This window comes from Ambystoma mexicanum, chromosome 4p, assembly GCF_040938575.1.
Source record: "Ambystoma mexicanum isolate Mex_15411 chromosome 4p, UKY_AmexF1_1, whole genome shotgun sequence".
NCBI lineage: Eukaryota > Metazoa > Chordata > Amphibia > Caudata > Ambystomatidae > Ambystoma > Ambystoma mexicanum.
In genome coordinates, this window is record NC_090927.1 from 1,272,113,124 (window position 1) to 1,272,130,469 (window position 17,346).

The window sequence follows — 17,346 nt, forward strand, 5'->3', positions numbered from 1 at the left end:
CGACTGCACCCCAGCTGGAGGAGAATGTGCAGGCACCATCGGACAGGGCACATGGACAGCAGCAGCTGCAGCAGCAGGAGGCTGTAGGTGGGAGCCACGATAGTTTGGGGCCTTCAACATCGGAGGGGCAGGCATCGGCCGGAGGGCAGGAGGACCCTGGACGGGAAGTGTCTTCCGTGTGGTAGCGGTTGGGCCACGCCTTAGATGCGGAGCGGCGGCGGGCGGAAGAGGCGCGGCTCACGATGGTCAGGGCAGAGAACTCCATGCGGAGGGCCCTGAGGCGGGCCGAGTGCCTCGAGGCAATCCGCAGGGAGTTGGAGGTGAACATGTCGGCGTCCCTGCGGACCCTTGGGGCCATGGAACAGGACCGCCTCTGGGACATAGACGAGGAGTTCGATGATGCCCTGGCCCGGAACACCACTAAGTGAGCGGCTGGACTGGCCCGCCGCCATTGTATATAGTTATTTAGTGATAGGTTTCCTTTATAGTTTATTTTTATTTGGAGTCGACGGACACTGCTCCACCTTTTGTATATAGTCCTATTTTAGATAGGTTTTTTGGTAGGTTTCATTTCTTCGGTTGGGATGATGGACCCTGAATACTTTGTACATAGTTGGACTTTGGATTTTGAAATTTTTTTTACTATGACTATTTTTTCCCATGGAGCAATGGTTTTCTATTTCTTTTTTCCCTTCATTTCCTTTTTATGGAGTTGAACTTTGGAAGAAATTTTCTTGGATTATCATTTATTGATTTTAATTTGAAAAGGGACAGCCAGCTTAATTTTGTTTTTTTTTTACTTGTGTATTTTGTTTAATTTTGTTTGCCATTACTGTTGTTATTAATACATTATTTGGATTTTTTAATTCTTCGATGTGTGGTTTCATCTCATTGTTTTCATGCATGTCATTATATGGGTTTTCAGGTTCACTTGCAACCATTGTGTGTGTGTGTGACACATGTGTTGATTTACATTGTTTCCATTGGAGTAGTATCATGGCTGCATGTAATACTTGGTTGTGTCTTTGGGCTGTGGTGGCTGGCCATGAGGCCCATGCTTGAGGATTGTCAGGGCCTGTGGGCAGGGGGACATGAGTGGGGGCCTGGTGGAGCTGCCCATGGTGGCTGGGGGGTGGGGGTGATAGGGGACATGAGTGGGGGCCTGGTGGGGGCTGCCCATGGTGGCTGGGGGGTGGGGGTGGTGGGAGACATGAGTGGGGGCCTGGTGGAGGCTGCCCCTGCACTGCTGGGGGGCGGGGGTGATAGGGGACATGGGTGGGAGCCTGTTGGGGGCTGCCCATGGTGGCTGGGGGTGATAGGGGACATGAGTGGGGGCCTGGTGGGGGCTGCCCATGGTGGCTGGGGGGTGGGGGTGGTGGGAGACATGAGTGGGGGCCTGGTGGAGGCTGCCCCTGCACTGCTGGGGGGTGGGGGTGATAGGGGACATGGGTGGGAGCCTGGTGGGGGCTGCCCATGGTGGCTGGGGGGTGGGGGCGATAGGGGAAATGAGTGGGGGCCTGGTGGGGGCTGCCCATGGTGGCTGGGGGGTGGGGGTGGTGGGAGACATGAGTGGGGGCCTGGTGCAGGCTGCCCCTGCACTGCTGGGGGGTGGGGTGATAGGGGACATGAGTGGGGGCCTGGTGGGGGCTGCCCATGGTGGCTGGGGGGTGGGGGTGATAGGGGACATGAGTGGGGGCCTGGTGGGGGCTGCCCATGGTGGCTGGGGGGTGGGGGTGGTGGGAGACATGAGTGGGGGCCTGGTGGAGGCTGCCCATGGTGGCTGGGGGGTGGGGGTGATAGGGGACATGAGTGGGGGCCTGGTGGGGGCTGCCCATGGTGGCTGGGGGGTGGGGGTGGTGGGAGACATGAGTGGGGGCCTGGTGGAGGCTGCCCCTGCACTGCTGGGGGGTGTGGGTGGTGGGAGACATGAGTGGGGGCCTGGTGGAGGCTGCCCATGGTGGCTGGGGGGTGGGGGTGGGTGGGAGGCATGAGTGGGGGCCTGGTGGAGGCTGCCCATGGTGGCTGGGGGGTGGGGGTGATAGGGGACATGGTTGGGGGCCTGGTGGAGGCTGCCTATGGTGGCTGGGGGGGGTGGGGGGTGGGAGACATGAGCAGGTGTGCAGGGTAGTCCCCTGTTTTGTGGGCTGCCTGCAGGGGCCGTGGAGGGTGTACAGGGAACACCTGTGAGGACCCACCCAGCCTAATCGCGTGTGATTATTCCCGCGCACCCCTGTAATACACGTACCCAGCCAAATCACGTGTGATGATTCCCGCGCACCCCTGTAATACACGTACCCAGCCAAATCGCGTGTGATTATTCCCGCGCACCCCTGTAATACACGTACCCTGGCTAATTGCGTGTAAAACTTCACGCGTACCTCTGTCATACACGTACCCAGCCAAATCGCGTGTGAAAATTCCCGCGTACCCCTGTAATACACGTACCCTGGCTAATCGCGTGTTTAACTTCACGCGTACCCCTGTCATACACGTACCCTGGCTAATCACATGTAAAACTTCCCGCGTACCCCTGATATGTACGTTACCCGCTTTGCGTTCCTTGTTTGGCAGCCCTGTAAACTGGTCCAGGGTTAGCGCAGCCCTTTGCTATGATTTAGCGATTTTGATGGCTTTTCCTTGCGCAAGGGCGTTCTTGGGGGCGTTACTGGCGCTGCTGCAGGGTCGCTGCGATACTCTGCGCCACGGCTGGTTTGGGAGCCTAAAATCCGTGAATACGCTGTGCGCGGAAATCGGTTTTGGCGCACGCGCCTGGCGCAGACAATCGCACGCGGGCACTCTGCGCCAGCCGCTTGCAACACTTTTCTGCGAAATTCTATGAATTACCCTGTAAAGGTGTTCTGTACTGTTCTATATGTGACGGGTGCTGTGCACGAGGATGTGCCAACAGATGTGTATTGGCTTTAAAATTAAGGGCATTGATTTGCAATGTCTGTGCTTTGACTGAGCATTAAAAAATCAATAAATACTGATGTATACGACCTGCATGCACACTGCTACGCTGAGCGATATGTGGCTGGGTGGGTAATCTACCCTATAATGTGGTGGTCATCGCTGAAGGCATGAAATCCCAGAATACTGAAATATGTGCCATGGCAGTGACGGAGACCACTGTGGGGATTAAAAGGATGGGTGTTGATAAGGTCAGGTTCATGGAATGTATCTAGCAGGGGAAAGTACCAATAGCACTAAAGTGAAATGGGGGAACACTAATCACAAGCCCATAAACATTGATTTTATAGTTGTGGCAGTATAGGTATTACCCATTTCATCTCCAACTACATTCACCTTTCACACAATCTATTATTGATGAGCCCACGCTTGACCTCAGGGCTTTTCACACTCTGAATAATTGTTCCAGAGTCCTCCCTAAGGGAAAACGTAAAATGTGATCCTGCGTCAAAAGCCCGCACATTTTAACTCGGCGGACAAACATGATGTGCGTTTTTCTAATGGTGGAGACTTTTTCAGCTAGTACACATAAATCATAAAAGCTGCATCTTGACTTTCCCCCCCGGCCTACGTATGCATGAACCCCTCGTCCCCTCCTAGCCACCCCTCCGGTGCCACCAGTTCCTTTAATCTCTATCCCGTAGCCATGATGCCTTGCACCCAACCCCGTTTGGCCCATTTATGTGAGCTTTCATATCATGTTTAGCCAGTTCCCCCATATTTTGAGGTGTTTCTGGAGACAGCCTCTGTCCCTATATATTTTCCCTTCTAGTTTGCAACAGTGACCCATACCTTTGCTCTATCTCCTTATAATTGCAGCTGTCGTTCTTCCCCATGCTGCCACCAGATCTCTTTTCCCTGCCGTTGGCGCTGCTTTAATCAAGCTCTTTTCTTTTGAGGTAAAATCCGTACTACCCCAGATGTGCAGCAATCCCAATGTGGGCGATTCCGGTACTTGTGATCTTAACACCCTTGACATCATGTCCAGTATTGATCGCCAGAAGAATTGCATCTTGGCACACTACCAAATCATGTGCAAGCAGGTGCCCACCACCGTCCTGAGTAGGTGTCCGTATTCCTCCCCATGCTGTGTAACATTTCCAAAGCTTAATTTAAAACTGTGTAGGATTTTGTATTGGATATGATGGAGCTTACTTGAGATATTTGCTTCCCAGGACTACCCCAAGGCTTGCATCCATTCCTCCTCTTCCAACGCACTCAGGTTGCCCTCCAATTTGTCCTTCACTTTATTCAGTGGTGGGGAGGTGGAGTTGTTTGTCGCCTGGTATAATACTGTAATGGCGTCCCTGTAATTTTCCCTTCCAATATGTTGACCGCCAGTGGGCAGTTTTTCGGGCTATCCCAATGTTCTCTGCCCTCGTGCACTATTGCATGTTTCAGGCGTATGCATGTGAATTGATCTCTGTCTGTTAGGTCGTAGGTGTCCGCTAGGTGTCTGAAAGATGCCAGTTGATTTTGATCAATAATATGTCTGAGTTTCCTTGTGTATACCATCTCGTTGGTTTCTCCATTTTCCCAATTTCGCGCAGATCCATATTCTCCCATATAGGCGCTTCCAACTTTACTGTCCTGCCCCAACCCAATGCTAGTGTCACTTGTTTCTGTCCTTTAATGCACTCTGGCCTGGCTATGGTAGTTTTAGTCTCTGCAGGCTACCATATACCACCGCAAAAGGGGGTAATAATAATAATAATTTGGCATTTATATAGTGCTACGAACCCTCAGGTATCTGAGCGCTGCTTATAATTACCCACAGTGTGTGGTGCTCATTTATCGACCTCGGAAGGATGAAAGGCTGAGTTTGGCCCTGCCGGGATAGTCTCCCATCACTTCCCGCTCCAGCCTAATATGTGCCATTTATTTAGCGATATTTGTAAGGCAGACACATGACTTTTCGAGATTTCCTCTGCTGAATATATCAATTCTGGCCATCAGTCAAACTACATCAATTCTGGCCATCAGTCAAACTACGACATTGGTAATATTGTTCATCCGAATAAAGTCATACATTTCTTGACATATACATTGTAAAATGTAAATTCGAAGGACATTGAAGTTAGATAAATCCTGTCTGTCCCTTTCAAAAACTTCAATCATTACTAGCATAAAATGAACATATTTTCTATTAACACAGATTATAAGGGGTTCTGATTTTCTACAATCAGTAATTCACCAAACTCACTGGCCGTTCTAGTAAGAGGATCAACTGCACGTGCGTTGCCGGTCGCCCCATTCAGGCCCCTTCATGTCGGAACAGCTTAGCGCTTGCCCTTTCCATCAGATCCTTCATGCCATTCTTTTAGTAATGTGAATGTCGATCCATTTTTGTACCACATTTCTTGTGCAGCCCAGCATCAAAATACCCTTGATAGGTGACCTTACCATTGTGTGGCACAAGAAATTATTGGTGCTCATGCAAATGTAGGGCAAAAAGAAAAAAGTGTCATACACCATGGCTGCACCGCTCTTTTTCTCAAACCAAAATGCAGTTGGAGCAGAAAAAGTCATGCACATGGGTTTTGCATAACTCTATCAACGCACCACCATCACAATGTAAACCCCGAGATTTTCTACTCCCTACTCACTGACTACAAATGCCACATGTGTGTTTTTCAGGACAGGCGGTCACTGTGAAAACGAGTCCTATTGTCATGTTCTCCATCAAATATATCCTATTTCAGTTTTCTACACTTGGCTGCAATATATCCCATCTCAAGTGTTTACCACTCTCGGTTGCCTTAGTAACCTACTTCTTCCCCTGCCTGCAAGAGAGATCACAAACTGCTACTTTGGGTACCGAATATAACTCGAAGTTCAAGCAAGTTCGGTTGGCAGGCTTGGCGGAAGTCTGCCCAGGCTTAACTTTGACTTGTGTACTGACAGAACGAAACGCCACACTCAATAAACCGCAAACTTTGCAACCCATTACAAAGGCAATATGTGTATGTTGGCTAACATTTTAGTATCGCCACAGTGCTACTGTTTAAATAAATCATTTCAAACATGCATTCAGATTGTCGTGCTCTTGCTGCCATTTTGCTTCGTTTTTCTTTCCTTTTTTTGCCTGCGCCATAACGTACCCACTAGATATTAACCTCACACAAACCAAAACGGTGAACCTAAAGGAGTGATAGTGCCCTATCAACACGGAAGCATGATCTGTCTTTGGTATAATGGGCTAAAAGTTGGAACGCCGGAAATGCATTTCAAGGGCTCCTGCGCCTGTGTTACATCTGGAATATTTAAGTGAAGCTCTAAATTGGAACTGTTTTTTTTCTAAACTGTGTCTGCAGTGAGATGGAGTACATTGATGTGGAAAACACGTGGTCGTATTTGTTACAGCTTAGGCGATTCTTGCTCGGTTGAACAAGCTCACAGAGGGAAAAGGTATATATTTGTCACAACTTTGTTCAGGGAGAGAGTAAACATTTGTCAGGATTTAGAGAGCGCCCGGCCTCTCCAGTTCTTCGGACACCACTCTTGTTATAAACAAGTCTGAGATGCGTTGCTTTTCTTTGCCTGTCGGCAACAACGGGCGGATTTTGAGGAAAGGATTATGCACCTGCCTAAACGACCAGATGGTCAAACAGATTTGTCAGCAGAGCATCGTACAATGCATTCCAGCAGGCGGCTGGCCTCCTAATCCCCAGGGTTTACCATGCACTGCCACAGGGTGTGGAAATGCTTGAAGGAGATGGTTTCAAGGTGCATCTTTCATGAGCGCTAATCTTCTGAAGGTTATCAGTGAAAGGAATGGGGGCTTTTTCACCTTCCCAGGGCCATAATCCATTCAAACGAAATCCAGGAAAGTCGAAAATGCATTTCTCCGAGTTCAAACAACTCGTTGCACATTGATGTCAGTTCTCAGGTGGTAAGAATTAGGAAGCAATGTTTTGAACACATGCTAATCTTGTCAAGCGCATTGAAAAAGCTTCGCCCATATGCTGCAAAATTCATTTGATTAATTGTTGCATGTGCAATGTATTTTGAGAAATTCAGATATGAATTTGTATTTTTATCTTAACATAATAGCCGTACCATTACACCACATATGTATAATGATCACTTTTATACAAAAGTAATCAAACTTAATTATTTTCTAAACAGTGTGAGATTTTTTTAAAATAAATTTCCTATCATGGTTCGTTTGGTTACATCTAAAACAGGACGTCACTGCAATATGATTAGCTGAGCATTATCCGTCTCTTGCAGCATTATTCTTTAGTCGTTCCATTTTGTATTTTGTATGTGTATGTCATTGAATTTATACAGAACGTTATGCCAACGAACATGTGATAGACATTAATGGCCTGATTGATGGAAGTGTTTTATAATGGCGCAATCCCATAGGAAAACGTTCCATGAATCAGGCCCTAAATATCTGTGCTAATGCTTGATGTTTTCATGAAGGGGCAAAAACCAGCTAGCCCTGCCAAAGACAATATTGCTTGCTTTTTCTGTTGCCATTACATGATCATTTAAGCTTGTGCAGTGTGAGGGTCTGCATGCAGTGTGACCATACTCAGCTATGTGGGTGCCTGTGTGTATAGATTGCATGCATATGCAGCGTGAGTGTATATGTGCATTCTGAGAAGGGATGTGCCGAGAGTGTGTGTGCGCGTGTGTGCGTGTGTGTGTGTGTGTCTAGTGTGTGTGTGTGTGTATAGAAGCGCAGCAGAACAGGGTGTGTGTTCAGTGGAAGGGCGCATGTAAGTGTGTAGTGCAACATTTTTCTATAGATAAACTAATATTGGAAAGAAAAGATGCCACAATCCTAACGGAATTTGATTTATACGCTACATTTCTACAGCCTTTATGTCAGAACACTTTCAGGTAGTTAAAACTGGATTACCAGCTCGACTACTTTTGCAATACAAGACAGCAGACAGAGCTCAGGGGCCAACTAATACTATTCCATCTTCGGCACCTATGAAACTGACTGCAATTTAGCCTGCAGAGATGTCATTCAGCTCCTCTTTCTTTCTGGTTCATGACAATACTAGTCAAGTAAAAGCCTCACCAGCTTCCTAATATGCATGTCTTCCTTGCTCCAGACACAGTCACCATTCTGCCACGCAATAATCAACGTAGAACTCAAATTATTATTATGATTGTAGTAGTCATTCGTTAGTGATTGCTATCATTGTTTCAGCCAGCCATTCATAGATCTATATACCACAAAGTTGAAAGCCCACATTGCAACGTTCTTCTCCGGATATCCGGAACCAGGGGAGTGGTGGACAGATGCTCCCTCACTACCAAAACCTGTGTTAGTGCTAGATGTGACTTGCTCCAGTCTTTCATCAGTCCTTGCGTGGTGAGGACTGTGCATGCTCTATGCGATCCTGCAGCATGCTGGGAGATGAATCGATGTGGCAAAATGACCATTGCTCTGCAGGAGTACAGGATGACTAGTGGCTAAACCGCTTCTCAGCCCTCAGACTACACTAAACCAAGCACGACCCCAATCATAAATCTGAAACAGGCACACTCCTTTGCCTTTTGTGGTAATGTGGGGTCAGTGTGGCTATACTCAGAATAGGGGTGTGACTGTGATAACAGGAGCAACCCAGCTTCAAAGACTCATTGTTATGTAATACCATGGTGTGAGGCTGACATGTCTTATAGGTGTGGTCCTTTGAAATATGGTTCCCATGACATCTCCTGCTGAGAGTTGCTGTGTTTAAGAGGAGGTGTTACCCATCTTCCCAGTGAATTATAGCATACAGCATTCCTGCTTTTTGCCTCACTTGCTGAAATAGAGGCAGGAAGACTAGCCCTGAATCCACAAAGCCTTTTTCTAGCTGACTTGGCCTCACAGGGTTGACATTTTTTATAGACCAATTTGACGGGGCCTTAATAATTATGTGCACTGTCACTCACCATGCCGAAACCAGTTATGGCTTCCTTAGAGCTTGCCCTACTAAACAAACTCATAGAGCTGCAATGATGAGGTTTTTGTGTCACAGGAGCACATGTTAAGGGTAGCCTCTGTCTGTATTGGTATTGTGCCCCAGAAGCTGTCAGAAGGCACATGTGACCTTTGAACCCAACCTATGCTTCTGTAGGTTAGGTGCTACAAATGTCAGTAGACATATACAGGAGGGAACATAAAAGAACTATGCTTCTGTTATGAAGGTTCAAGAAAGGAGGGTCTGATTATTAGACTCCCCTTGCAGAGGCAGCATTACCCACATAATGCTATTATTTAATAAACATCTAAAAGCCAGGATTTCCACACCCTTGTCAGATGTCAACATGTCACAATGGCCCTCATTACGACCCTGGCGGAAAGTGACTGACCGGACCGCCACAGCGTAAATAGCGTTTCCGCCATTGCACGAAGGAGCAAAGTGCGGCCCATTGCGACCCATCGGGCACGAGCACCACGCCATGGCGGAAGTGCAAAGTCCGCGATGGCGGAAATGACCCCAAAACGGCCCACACCGCCGCCGTACGGCGCCCTAGGTGCAATACCGCCACCCCTCTTAGCGGTCACCGCAGTGTGCGCCTACCGGAAAGTACGGTGACCGGAAATATACGGAAACGGAAGCAAAAACATGGGCCCGGAACGGGAAACATCCCGCCGTACACCTATAAAACCACTAAAACCACACAACCACTAAAATCACTACCCTGAAACACACCCCAACCCGTCATCCACCCTAGCGAAACCAAGAAAAATGGGAAAAGTAGCGAAGAAAGCGTGCGACCGCAAGCGGCAGGTCCACTTCTCCCGTGAGGAACTCACCGTGCTAACAGAGACCCTCCAGGAGAATGCTGCCGTCGTCTTCTCCACGCAAATGACCAGAACGGCACTTGCAAACAAGAAGGCCATATGGGCTCTGGTGGCACAGCGGGTAAGTGCGGTGGGGACCGCACCCCGCACCTCACAGCAATGCCGCAAGCGATGGGACGACCTGCGGATACGCGTCCGCAGCATACTCTCTGCCAACCGCAACATTGCCACAGCCACCGGGGGAGGTCCTGAATCACCCATCAAGTTGACCCCCTGGGAAGAAATCTGTGCCTCCACCATCGGAATGGAGAGCATAGAGGGAGTCGGAGGGATGGAGAAAGGAGTGCAGACATCCGAAGATTCAGGTAGGTGGGCCAAATAAAACAATGCCAAATCCACACAGTCCATCCATGTGAAGTACCATGCGTCCACATAGTGCAACAGAAACACATGTCCAGGAGAACGTCCACACACATCGGCCTGATAGCGCACGTTAAAACCCACAATAAATACATAAATAATTAAAAACCCCTAAAACACGCACTACACGTGCAGCAGGCACACCCTAACTGCAGGCTGCCAAACAACTGCACCCTCACTCCACACACAAATGAAAGCACCTCCAAGGCCCCGACCCAAATCACCCTCAGGTACCACCCCAATGCATGTGATACAATGCCATTCCAATTCCCACAGACCCATCAATAACCCTCGCCCTCCTTTACTCCACCACAGGGTCCGATCCAAACGACGAGCTTCAGGACACCCCTACCAGCACACCTGCAAAGAGGGCCAAGACCAACGGCCGGAGACCCTCCACCTCAGCTGCATGCATCAAGACACGGCAGCAGCACAAATCAGGTGGCAGCACAGAGGAGGGAACATCAACAGGCACCCCAGCAGCCAGCATGCCCACACCACCACCACCACAGGTCCCCCCAATGGATGCCACAGAAGGCACTGCCTCTGGTGGCAGCAGCACCATAGGTGACACCCCATTGATGGCAGCATGCTCGGACACAGAAAACGGGGATGTCGAAGTCAGATCCATCCATGACCTGTCCCAATCCCCCTGTCTGTCCCATCCCGTACAACATGAGGATACCACGCAGGGGCACCCACAAGACGACGACTGGCCATCCCCCACAAGCCCTGTGGCAAGGCAACATGAGGACAACAGCCCCTCTGTGACACCCCCGCAAATGGCCATGGCCCAGCAGAGGCAACAGTCCCTCGACCAGTTAATCGTGCAACAGCAGCAACTGGCCACGCTCCTCAAGGACCATGCCGATGAATGTGGGGGCACTAAGGCAGACATAGAAACATCAACTGAGACACTTAGGGCAGAAATGGAGAGAGGTACAGAGACGCTAAGGGCACAAATGGAGAGTAGCACCGAGAGCCTGAGAGTCCAAATGGAGAGTAGCACCGAGAGCCTGAGAGTCCAAATGGAGAGAAGCACCGAGAGCCTGAGGGGGGAACTGCATGCGACGTCCAAAGACGTATGTGCCGAACTTGCCGCAGTGCGCCGTGTGCTCACTGAGCTCTCGCAAACCCTTAGGGACATGCATGGACGTGAGCAGGCAGACACATCATCCGTTGCAAGTTCCGTCCAGGGCAGCCCCCAACGTAGATCTGGGAGGAACCTGCGCTCCACAGGCAGGGGTGCCCCTGATACCCGCAGAGGGGGCTTGCAATAGCGACAGCCCACTGACAATGAGCATCTTTGGACACTGGTGTTCGGGGGGGAGGTAGGAGGGTGGAGGGGGTGTGTTGGGCTCACTTGGGTGGCGGGTCGATAGGGTGTTCAACATGATATCACATATGCCATAAACAGTGCACGATCAACCAATGAGATGTGTGGACATTGATCTTTGTGTACTAGGCCATCATAGGCGTACAGTCCATATTGTGCATGTCCCAGACACACACAGTGCCACGAGTCCCGTGTCCATGTATCAGCCACCAGGCGTGAGTGCTAGAAGCATGCATCAATGAGATGCTGACGAATGTCACGGGCCTCCGGTGCCTCGCAGACTCCATGAGGTGCTGCCACATCCCCACCCTCATCATGACCATCATCAGGTGCTTGCAGTTCTGCGTCAGGGGGCATGGGCACATTTCTACGTACGCACATGTTGTGGAGCATGACACATGCCATGACCATCTTTGCAACCTTCTCATGGCGGTACAGGAGTGCCCCGCCAGACCTGCTGAGGCAGCGGAAACGAGTCTTCAGTAGGCCGAATGCCTGTTCAATGACTACACGGGTACGTGAGTGGGCATGGTTGTAGTCCTCCTCATGCTGGTCCCGTGGGTTCCGGACTGGTGTGAGGAGCCATCTCTTCAGTGGATATCCAGCATCACCTGTATGTGGACGAGAAACGTATGATGTGGAATGCCATTGCTACGTACGCACACCCCCCGCCCCCTTCCTGCCAGGTCATTGCCAAATCACATACCCCACGTCATCATGCATGTAATGAGACTCACCGAGTAGCCAGGATCTGTTCCCTGCGTGTCGCTCCATGTAGCGTGGTATTGTAGAGTTCCTCAAGACCATAGAATCATGGGTTGATCCAGGGAATCGGGCACAACAATGTGTAATGATCCTGTTGGAGTCACACACCATTTGTACATTCAGGGAATGAAATTGTTTTCGGTTGCGGTACTGGGCCTCCATGGCATGTGGGACGACCAATTCCACATGGGTGCAGTCGATGGCACCAATGCAACCCGGTATGCCGGCAAGTGCATGGAATCCCACTTTTGTGTTGGTAATTTCCTGCTCCGAGCGTGGTAGAGAGATGTAGTCGTCTGCGTGCTGCAGGAGGGCATCGAGCACTTGAAATAGTGTCCGTGAGAACAGTGGCTGAGAAATGCCATGCAACTGTCCGACTGTGTGCTGGTAGGTGCCTGTGGCCAGGAAGTGGAGTACAGACACCACCTTCAGTAGGGGTGGGATGGCGGTTGGGCTATCTATCATGCTGACAAGGTCAGCCTGTGTCATGTCCACAATGGCGGCTATGGTGTCCCGGTCCAGACGGTAGAGGGTGTGGATCTGCTCATCAGTGAGGTTGAACGGATGTGCTCGGAGGCGTGGGATTGCGGGCTGCCTGCGTTGTGGTAGTGGCTGTGCTGGCGGCCCTTGCTGGCCCTGCCTTGGCCTCCTCCTCCTCCTGCGTCTCCTCCGTGCGGCCGGTTGTAGTTGGTGTTCGTCTTCTTCTTGGAGTTGGAGTACTTGCAGTGCTATCAGGTCCCCCAGGGCCAACATCGCGAGTCCTGCCGGTAGCATTTCGGTGTGGTTGTGGGAGGAGACTGGCTGTGCAATTTATGTGTTTTCAGGCTGTATGGCCTCCACCTGTGGGGATTAATTCCACCTGTGCAAACTGCTCTCCCCTTTGGCCGAGCACGTCCCGCGCACAACGCTGCAATTCGGGGAATGGCATCTTGCTATTGCAATCATGTATTTGTACCCGATGGCCGTGTAACATTGGTTGATATGTTCATTCTGCTGTGGTCCCATTGTTTCACATACTATCTGTGCAGTCGCGAACAGACTTGTGAAGGGTCAGTGGTACGTAGTACTCGAGTAACGGTGGGCCCTCATGCATCACTGTACCGAGTTGCAACGACGGGCGGGGCGTCCCATTTGTGGGTGAAGGCAGTTGCCATTTTCACACACAGCCGCACTCGATGGAATAATTAGTGATTTCAAACGGCCACAGATGCCTCTTCGACGTGATGTTGCAAATGAGGAATTCGAAGGGCGGCGCTTTCGGTTTTCAGCTAGCGGCGAGGAAATGCCCACAGGTCTGACTGCAAATATAACGTACTATTGTTCAATGTCCTTGAGACAGGGGCCATGGCGAGGATGCAATGATTGATATGAATAGTTTGGGATGCGCAATAGCGAAGTGGACAATGAGGCCGGACGTTCCCAAATACATGTTACTTCACTACACTGGAATTACGGGCTGGGGCACTGTGGATTTTGCAGGCTGCATAACGCACAGACTCAATGGATATTTCTAATGTTATGTGAGTAAATATTCAGGCGTTTTAATCCCGGGATGAGGGAATGATGTATGGATGCATGGGCAGGTGATTTGATACAGAGTTTGCCATATACAGGGCTTCTTGGGATCTATCCGCCTCCCCTGCGCTATGTGATGCAGGGCTGCCATAGTGGGACCATCGTCTATCTGGCCTTGTTGAGCCCTCCCTGTCTCGACGCGCCCTCAGACACTTGTGTCCATGCACGTTACCAATCCCATCTGATGGATTCTGTTTTGACAGACGCATGCACAGGTACACTCGTTTGTGATGGTGTTTACACCTCGATATAGATAGTTATGAGTCGCAAGTGGTTTTTGGGTGGTGATGAACCTTTGGAGTGGGCTAGCATGCATATGGCTGTGGATTTAGTGTGATCATTGAAGTGAGTTGTTGGAATGTAGTTCTGATGGCCATTCTGTTCTTTTTCTTTTCTTTTGGTTGACAGGTATCTCCTCCCCTTTTGCCACTGCCATCTGTATGCCACTCCTGCAGATGGGTTTTACTCCCGACACCTGCTGCTTCGTGTTAATCAGTGGAGCAGCATTACGATCTTATGGGACGATCGCCAATGGGCCACATGCCCTTACGCAGTACTGGTGGCTCGGAGCAACATTTCGGCCTTTCAGCTGGACTAGTGCCTCCCCATTGGGACGGCCCTGCGGTTCTGTGCGCTTCCATGTTGCCTTTTCGTACGTGAATGTGGCTCTGTGTACCATGAGGGAACAGGGCGTCACACAAGTAGTGGCTGGTCATTTCTTGCGGATGCAGCCCACAATGGTGAAAAGTGTTTTGGAGTTCATGGCCTGATGGCTGTATGGGCTTGGTGATTTTGATGTGCATTAAATTTCTATTCTGATTTGGCCCGTGTAGCGTTTTTCTTTGCAAGTGATGTGGCATATGCCTATTTGGGGGGCGATGTATTGTGAGGAGATCTGCATTGGGTTCCAGCTTCGGAGTTCAGTTGCGTGGTACTGTACTGGGCGCGTTTGCCTACGAAGCCCGTGAGGTCAGGGATGGGGGCTGCCAATATGACAGTTTGAATGTTGTCATGCTCAGGGGCGGGGGATTGGGTTTTGTGTAACAGATGCCGGTCAGCCAGGTGGACTGGTGGAATGATGTGATTCTCTGAATATTGCTGGTCACAGGTGCCTGTGTTTGCGTGCGTTTCTTGGTGGGGGACTGTGGTCATGTCCATTGGGATGGCTTCTGTATTCGTGCCATCTGTGCCCTGCAGCTCCCATTGGCCCCTCTTGTGTTTCTTTTGTTCGTTGGCATGCATGGGTGACTTGTACATTTCAATGGTTGCATTGTGACTTCATTGCACCTACGGGGAGTTGTACTTTGTGGGCAGGGAGCGGTGTACAGGCACTCAGTGGGGCCGTTTACGGTTGATTCGCGATGCCGTACTTCTCACCATGGCGGAATGGTACATTCCGCCATGCTTGATGGCGTTAGGTACATGTCCGCTAGGGTCGGAATTGGCGTACCCTTGCGCCATGGTGGTGTTTGCGGTTTGGCATGGTGCGCACGCGCGTGCTTGGTGCAGTTAGCGTTGGCGTTCACTACGGTGTCGCTAATGGCTTCGTACTTTGCGGTGACGGGTCATAGTCGCACCGAGCGCTATTCGATGGCGGTATTGCATTTCCGCCATCGTTTTCCGAATTCCGCCAGGGTCGTAATGAGGGCCAATGTGTTTGTGGATTGCAAGAAAAAACATGGAAATAGGTTTTCAGTTTTCAGTGAGAATCTTTCAGTCTGTTACATTCCTAGCACAACATTCACAGCAATGGAGATATTAATTGAAGTGTTCACAAGTTAGATAAAAAAGGCTAATCAATAAAAAAAAATGATACATATGCAACATCGACGCTACATCAGAAATAGGCGATCATACTTAGTGATACATTTGCTGTGACCCCAGTTAGTGTGGAATTGTGTTACTTAAAGTAATATGTGTCCTTTTTTTGAACTTTTTAATTTTACATTGAACCAAGGCTCTTGTGCATAACGAGTGTGATTAGAACAACAAGGATTCTATGAGTTGTCCCTGAGAGGGACAAGAATATCTTTGTCTTGAAAATCTCAATCTCATTCTGAAGTGAACATGAATCAGCCTGTTTGAGTGCAGAGAGAACCAACCAATTTTTCATTTTGACAATTAACTTTAAATATATATATATAAATTCACTCTTTCCAGTGGTCTTCCTGAGTATTCCAAAACCATGGATGGTTTGGTAGACAGCGTTTAAGGTTTCAGGGTCCTCCGAGAAGTTACCTATGAGGGGCAAGTGAATTTGAGTATCGTCTGCGTAATTGATATAGGAGATACCAATTGAGCCAAGGAAGTCGAAGAGTAGTTTGGTAAACATGTTGTAGAATGATGGGGAGACACATGAACCTTGGGAAATGCCGCATGGAGAGGCGGGTGGGGGGGCATTGGCGTTATTGGTGAATACTCTGATGGATCTGTCCTCCAGAAATGAGATGCATGACACTGCTTCTGGTGAGAAGGTGGCAGCCAAGGTGAGGTGTTGGCAGAGGATTTGATGGTCTACCAAGTCAAACGCTGCCAAAAGGTCCAGGAGTAGAAGGAGGGCTGGTTTTCCAGACTCCTTGATTCTATCAACCTGTTTTTTAGGTCCAGGAGGGCTGAGTCTGTTCTGTGCCTAGGACGGAACCCTGATTGACACATTCCCAGGATATGCTTGGTTTCCAGGTAATGCTGAATTTGGAGGTAGTTGGTTGGGAAATTCGGCCCAGAGATATTTTTTTGAGTAAGGTGAGCACCCAGGCTTCCTTGAGACTGGAGGTAACTAGGCGAAGGAGGCGTTGATGAAGGTGGTGATGAAAGGGGCCAGGGCATCTGAGCAACCCTTGATAATGGTAGGTGGGCAGACCTCCCCTTTACATCTGGATGGTTTCAGTATTTTTTCACTATAGCCATTACTTCGGCAATGGTGACTGCATTGAAGCGGATTGGAGGGAGGTCATGTAGGGGGTAGTGAGGCAAGACGATGTGAGGGCAGAGAATGTTTGAGCAGGTGGAGTCTTGTTTAAGTTGGATTTTGTTGCTAAGTGTAGAGATTGATCTAGGAGGGCGTTTTGGATTGTGGTGCACATGGCCTAATCTTTGGTGATGTTGAGGGGAGTTAATGACAGGAATTCCAATTCTCTTATGATGGTGAAGATCCCACACGTGTTGGATTTGGCATTGGCAATTTGTACATTGTAAGTGGCAAATTGTACCAGGAGATTAGCTTGTTTGTACCATTTGGCTGAGGAGGCGAATTGTGATTTGTGGGAGTTTGATAGTGATAGTGACTTCTCCATTTGGCCTCAGCCTCACCTTTATTGGAGCAGAGGGCTAAAAGGTTTGGAGTGAACCAGGCATTGAGGTGCTTAGTAGTTTTAGTTTTACGAGGCGGTAAGGGGGCGATGGTGTCAACAGCGTCTAGCATTGGTTTCGAATAGAGAGCTGATAACCAGGCCGAGTCTGAGAGTGGGAGGTGTGCAGGGTGAAGAGTGCTAATTAAGGGCAGAATACGCACTTTAGTGAA